Source organism: Petaurus breviceps, unplaced genomic scaffold (genome assembly GCF_028583685.1).
Source record: "Petaurus breviceps papuanus isolate PSGF00001 unplaced genomic scaffold, PetGlider_PUasm1.0 287, whole genome shotgun sequence".
In the NCBI taxonomy this organism is placed as follows: Eukaryota; Metazoa; Chordata; class Mammalia; order Diprotodontia; family Petauridae; genus Petaurus; species Petaurus breviceps.
Window position 1 is genome coordinate 2,304,505 of NW_027186029.1, and position 6,324 is coordinate 2,310,828.

Here is a 6,324-nt window from a genome sequence, read left to right on the forward strand (position 1 = left end):
CCTATGACCTCCATGTGAGCACTTGCCTTGTGTGAGTTTTCCATAAAATAGTCCTTTAGGCAAACATCGTTAAGCATCTGAACAATGTGACCAACCCATCAGAGTTGTACTTTCTGTGATAGAGTTTGAATTGTCAACTTGAGAAACAACCTCAGTGTCCAGTATATTATCTTGCCAGATGATCTTCAGAATATCCCTAGGACATTTCAAATGGAAGTGGTTCAGTTTCCTAGCATGGCATTTGCATGCTGTTAGTTTCACTTGTGTACAATACAACAATAGCTCTGTAGACGGTCAGTTTGGTAGCCAGCCCAATACCTCTCCTCTCCCACACTTTCCTTTGGAGATTTCCAAACCCTGTGCTAGCTCTGGGAATGCCTGTATCAACCTCATCATCTAAATGTACCTCCCTGGAAAGTACATTGCCAGAGTAAGTGCACTCATCCACAGTGTTCCAAATTTCTCCATTCGCTGTAACTGATGATTCCACATGTGTATGGTGTATTGCTTGCTGGTGGAGACCTTCTGCTCCCTTGGTGTTGTTAGGCCCAAATGAGCACAAAAAGCAGAACATAAATCCATGCTCTTGCACTTCAGCTCCAGAGGCTGCATTGAGTGCACACTCATCTGGTAACAAAAAGTTGCATGTCAATTCTTCCTGCATTTGTTCTTTGTAGCCTATTCAAGTTAAATACTTTACTATTTGTGTTGTTAGTTCTGTAGCTGACCTTGGTGCTGTTTTAGTTCTCATTGAAGGAATCTGACATCACTGAAAACATTATAGTAAAAACGTGGAAGCAAGCACACAACCCTGCTTCACTTCACTGGTGACTGAACCTGCACAAGCGTGCCATCATAAAACAGATGTACAGTACTGATGAACTTCTCTGGGCAACCACATTTTGTCCTCATGACTGACAGTATCAAAGACCTTGGTCAGATTGACAAATGTTGTATACAGATCTCTGCTTTACTCTTGGAATTTCTCCTGGAGTTGTCAGCAAACAATTAATATGTTAACTGTTCCTCAGCCTAGAAATAATTAAAAGAGAGAAGAAACTAAAATTAAAAGGATTTGGAAGGGCTTTGTATAGGAGATAAGATTTTAGCTGGTATTTATAGGAAACTAGGAAAGCCATTAGACTGAGATGAGGAGGGAGAGCTTTCTAGATATGGGGTACAACCAGAGAAAATATCCAGAATTATCTTTTTCATGGCATAGCAAATAGACCAATGCCACTGGATTAAATAGTATGTGGCAGGGAATAATGTATAAGAAGATTAAAAGGGTGTGTGTGTGTGGGGCCAGATTAAGAAGGGTTTGGAAAGCCAAAATTTTTTACATTTTCCCCTGAGGTAATAGAAAGCCACTAAAATTCATTAAGCAGGGAAGTGATATGATTGGATCTACATTTTAGGAAAATCACTTTGTTGACTGAATGGAGAAAGGATTGCAATGGGCAGAGACTTGAGGTGGGCTGACATACCAATTGCTATTGCAATAATCTGGGTGTGTGGTGAAGGCCAACATCAGAGTGGTGGCTGTGTAAGGAGAGAAGGGGGCATATTCTAAAGATGTTGCAAAGGTGAATTCAGCAGGCTTTGACAACAGCTTGGAATGGGGTGAGAGATTATGAGAAATCTAGGATGTCTCTTAAGTTGTGAGCCTAAAGACTGGAAGAATGCTGTTGCCCTCTATAGTAATAGGAAAGAAAGGTAGAAAGAAAGGTTTAGGGAGGAAAGATAAGGAGTATTGTTTGGGACATGTTGACTTTAAGATGTCTGCTTGACATCCAGTTTGAGGTGTCTGAGAATTAGTTGAGAAGGTTAGATTGAAAGTCAGAAAAGAGATTGGGTCAGGAAAGGTAGATTTGAGAATCAGGAGCAGAAAAGATGGAAATTAAATCCATGAGAGCTAATGATATCAATAAGTAAAGTAGTAGAGAGAAGAGAAGAGGATCTATGACAGAACCCTGAGGGACACCTACTGATAGAAGGCACAATAGAAGGAGAATCCAGGAAGGGGGACAAAGAAAGAGCAGTTTAGTAGGTAGGAGGAAAACTAGGAAAGAGTCATGCCCTAAAAACCTATATATGTGGAGAAGAGAGTATCAAGGAGGAGAGAGTGATCAACAGTGTCAAAGGCTGCAGAGAAGCTGAGGAGAATGAATATTGAAAAAAGAGATCATTAACAATTTTGGAGAGAGTAGCTTCAGTAGAATTGTGAGGTCAGAAGCCAAATGCTATTGGGTTATGAAGAGAATGAGAGGAGATTATAGATGGTCTTTCCCCAGGAATTTAGCTACAAAGAGCAGAATAGAAAGAGGATGGTGGTTAGCAGGGATGGAAGAATCAATTAAGAGGTTTTTTCAGGTTAAGGAAGACATTTACAGGCAGCATGAAAGGAACTAGTAGAGAAGGAGAGATTGAAAATAAGTAAAAGGGCATGGATGGCAGAAGGAGCAATTCGTTGGAGGATATGGGAAGGAATGGGATCACTTGAACAGAGAGAAAGGCTGGTCTTGGAATGCAGTGAGGTCACTTCATCATATGAGATGGATGAGAAAGAATAAAGTGCCAGAAGGTATCTGAGTGATGGGAGATGAAGAAGAGGGAAGAAGAGAGAGGTCATAGTGAATGTTCTCATTTTTTCTATAAAATAAATTTCTTCAAATGAGAGTGGGCAGAACTAGAGAGAGAAGGGGAGCCATGGGAAATTTGAGGAGGGATGAAAAGGTTTGGGAGATCCTCTGTGGAGTGGGATAGCAAATTCATAAGAGAGGTATACTAGGATTGCCTAGCAGCAGTGAAGGCCCAGAATTAAGGCTATATAACATTAATTCATAGTTGACCTAGTCAGAACAGGTGCAGGATTTTCTCCACCTTTGTTAAACATCACCTGTGGAGGCACAAAGGTGATGAATAGTGAAACTGATCCAAGCATGAGTATCAGCTGGGGGTAATTGGTGATATGAAAAGGATGCTTTAGTTGCAAGAGAGGAGGATAGTGTAGAGTTGAATTGCTTCACCAAGGAGTCAAGATGGGGAGAAGGGGAGAGAATGGCTGATGAAGAAAAGATAGTCTGGGAGAGAATTGAGAGGTAAGGGATTTAAGGTCATGGTTTGACCGAAGAGTAAAGTAAGGGGGCAGGGGGAGAGATGAAAGGCCAATAGTTCATACTGGCATATTCATCCCAGGCCTGGAAAGCTCTTCTCTTTCTTCTGCCTCCTGGCCTCCTTCAAGCTCCAGATCAAATACCACCTTCTACAAGAATACTTCTCATCTTCCTTTTTACGCTAGTGCCTTGCCTCCCTGATCATCTCCAACTTGACCTATCTAGATCTTGCTTGTACATAATTGTCTGCAAGTTGCTGTTTCCTTTAGACCATGAGTTACCAGAGTGCTGTGACTGATTTTTTTTGCCTTTTTTGTATCCTTAGAACTTAGCACAGCACTGGAAGACTGTAAGTGCTTAATAAATGCTTCTTGAGTCATCTTTGGATGCTGACTTTGTCACTGAGTAATATTAGCTAATGTTTATAGACTTTTTCATACTTTTTTCTCATTTGTTCTTAGCAAGTGTATGAGTTAGACAAGATCTCAATTTTCCAGGTGAAAACACTGAGACTCAGAGAAGTTCTGTCTTCTTCCTTGCGAATAAAGTATCCCTTCCAAAAATATATTCCAACCATGAGCTGGATCCTCCCAAGGTGATGAAATGTCCCAAAGTATTGCATTTCTTGCTTACACATTTTTTTTTTCACAAAAAAGCCTCCATTTCTAATTCTGGTGCTCTCCTTCATGTTTCTTGGGGTGCAGTAAGACAATGGAATAATTATCATTTGGAATAACAGCTGGCATTTACATAGCACTTAAAGATCTACGATGTGCTTTTACATATGATTTTATTTGATCCTCAAAATGGCCCATTAAGGCAGATGCTATTATCCTCATTTCAGAGTAAAGGAAACTAAGACTTGGAGAGGTTGAATAAATTTCCAAAGGTCACATAGCTATTAATAGCTTAGACAGGGTTGGAACTCAGGTCTTCATGACTCCAAGGTGGCACTCTATGCATTGCTCTGTGGAATAAATGGACCATCCATACAGTGCAGGATCAAAAATGAATGTTTTGAAGAGAACCATAATCTTTTGTTCTGAGCAGTGATTGCAGATTTACCTCTGACCTCAATAAGGATTGGATAAATCATGTATTTTCATGGAAAACAGATACAGTTATTTTGAGAAGCCTTAATGGTCCAAGGGATGAGTAGCTTCATTTAGAATCACACCTGCAGTAGCCCCTTCCACCAACTGACATTCCAGAATCCATCAAGGGGGTTCTATGTCCTTCACTTTTTTTTATTAGGGGGGAAGGCAAGGCAATTGGAGTTAAGTGACTTGCCCAAGGTCACATGGCTAGTAAGTGTGACAAATGTCTGAGGCTGGATTTGAACTCAAATCCTCCTGATTCCAGGACCCATCCTCTATTCACTGTGCCACCTAGCGGCCCCCCCCCCAACCCTTACTCTTTATGCTCTATCTCTTAGGAGTAGAAGAAGCACACACATGTATGGAGATGCGCATGCTACCATGCAAAAGAAGGCTCTAGGGAGTGAGTACTGTACTTCCAAGGTCTCCTTTCCCTTTAACAGAGATATCATTGTGACCACAAAACTGAGTGACTAAATGGGTCTTTAACTTTCAGAAAATCGAATGAAAAACCAAAGAGAGTATAGTGATTTACAGAGCACAGTGTTTGGGGCTGAAAGATTGACAGCCACCCTGCATCCCAGAGTGGGCATTCTCAGTGTGACCCAGCAGGATGCAGATGTCTGTCAGTCCTCCCAGGAGAGGAAAATCCTCATGTCATCCCCTGCAGCACCTCTTCTAGAGCTCATAGGTCCGGCCTATGGACGATCTCTGGCCTTGGGCGCCCAGTAGTGATAGGGATTTCTCTTCCTTTTCAGCTTTACTCCTTTCTCAAGGCCGTCCACTTTAATTGTAGAGCTGGTGACCAGGTGTTTGTGAATGAGAAAAGAAGCTTCGAGGCTTAATAGGATACTGGAAACTAGTGGTCTTCCTTAATCATGGGATTGCTGGTGAAAGTGGGCCAGTTCAGCCACAAAGCTTGTCTGGCCAATATTTCTCCATTTCTTATGAGTCCACAATGGTGCACTGGATGGATTCAAAGGTCAGAGACCATTTACATGGCAGTTTACATTTACAAACCAATCTGTTGAGTCATTTTGACTCTCTGTGACCCCATTTGGGGTTTTCTTGGCAGACATACTAGAGTGGTTTGCCATTTCCTTCTCCAGCTCATTTTGCAGATGAGGAAACTGAGGAAAACAGGGTTAGGTGACTTGCTCAGGGTCACACAGCTAGTAAATGTCTAAAGCCCAGTTTGAACTCAGGTCCTCCTGTCTCCAAGCCTAGTGCTCTCTCTACCAAACCCAGATGCCCTTTACCCCAAATCCTAAGAATGTCTTCATCAATTTAGCTCACTTAATCCTCCATATTGAGAAATGGCAAATATCCCATGGTTTCTTTCCCCTCTGAAACAAACTTTTAGACAAAAAGGATAATCAATCAAGCAGTTATTTTTTCCAAACACTGACACATTTAGGATTATAGAAGATAAGAGAGGAAGGAATGCTTATGATCATCTTGTCTACATATTTTATTTTACAGGTGAGAAAACTGAGGCCCAGAAGGATTTAAATTAAATTAATTTAATTTAAATTTAATGAATTTCAATTTACCCCAAACATGTTGTTCTCACCACTGCTCTACATCTTTGTGAGTGAAGGGGAGGCCTCTATTAAGTCATATGGCATGAAGTGAAGACCCTCTTGATATACTCATTGTCCCCTCTTTAGTGCCCTCCATCCCAGTTTATCAATTTCTTCAAATGTAGTGCTCAGAATTGAACATGATTTGGCAATTTCCTGACTTACTCTGCCATCTTCTCAGTATTTTCCCTGTCTTTAACTATGTTGTGATATGTCAGCATACTACAGTTCGATTTTCCTGGCCTCAAACAAAAGAAATAGGAACAATGGATAGAAGTAGAAGGTAGAGATTCCACTTTGATATAACGAATGCTTTCCTGCCAGTCAGAGCAATCCAAAAGTCTAATGTGACTACCTCAGAGGGCCATGAGCTCTTACTACTGAAGATATTTTAAAAGTGACTGGAAGAATACTTACCCAGTTTATTGTTTGAGTGTAGAGAACTTCTGGGGATCCCCCGACCCTGCTAGCAGAATGTTCCCCTCCCCTATACAATTATCTGAAAGGTTACAGGTATACAGTTCATGC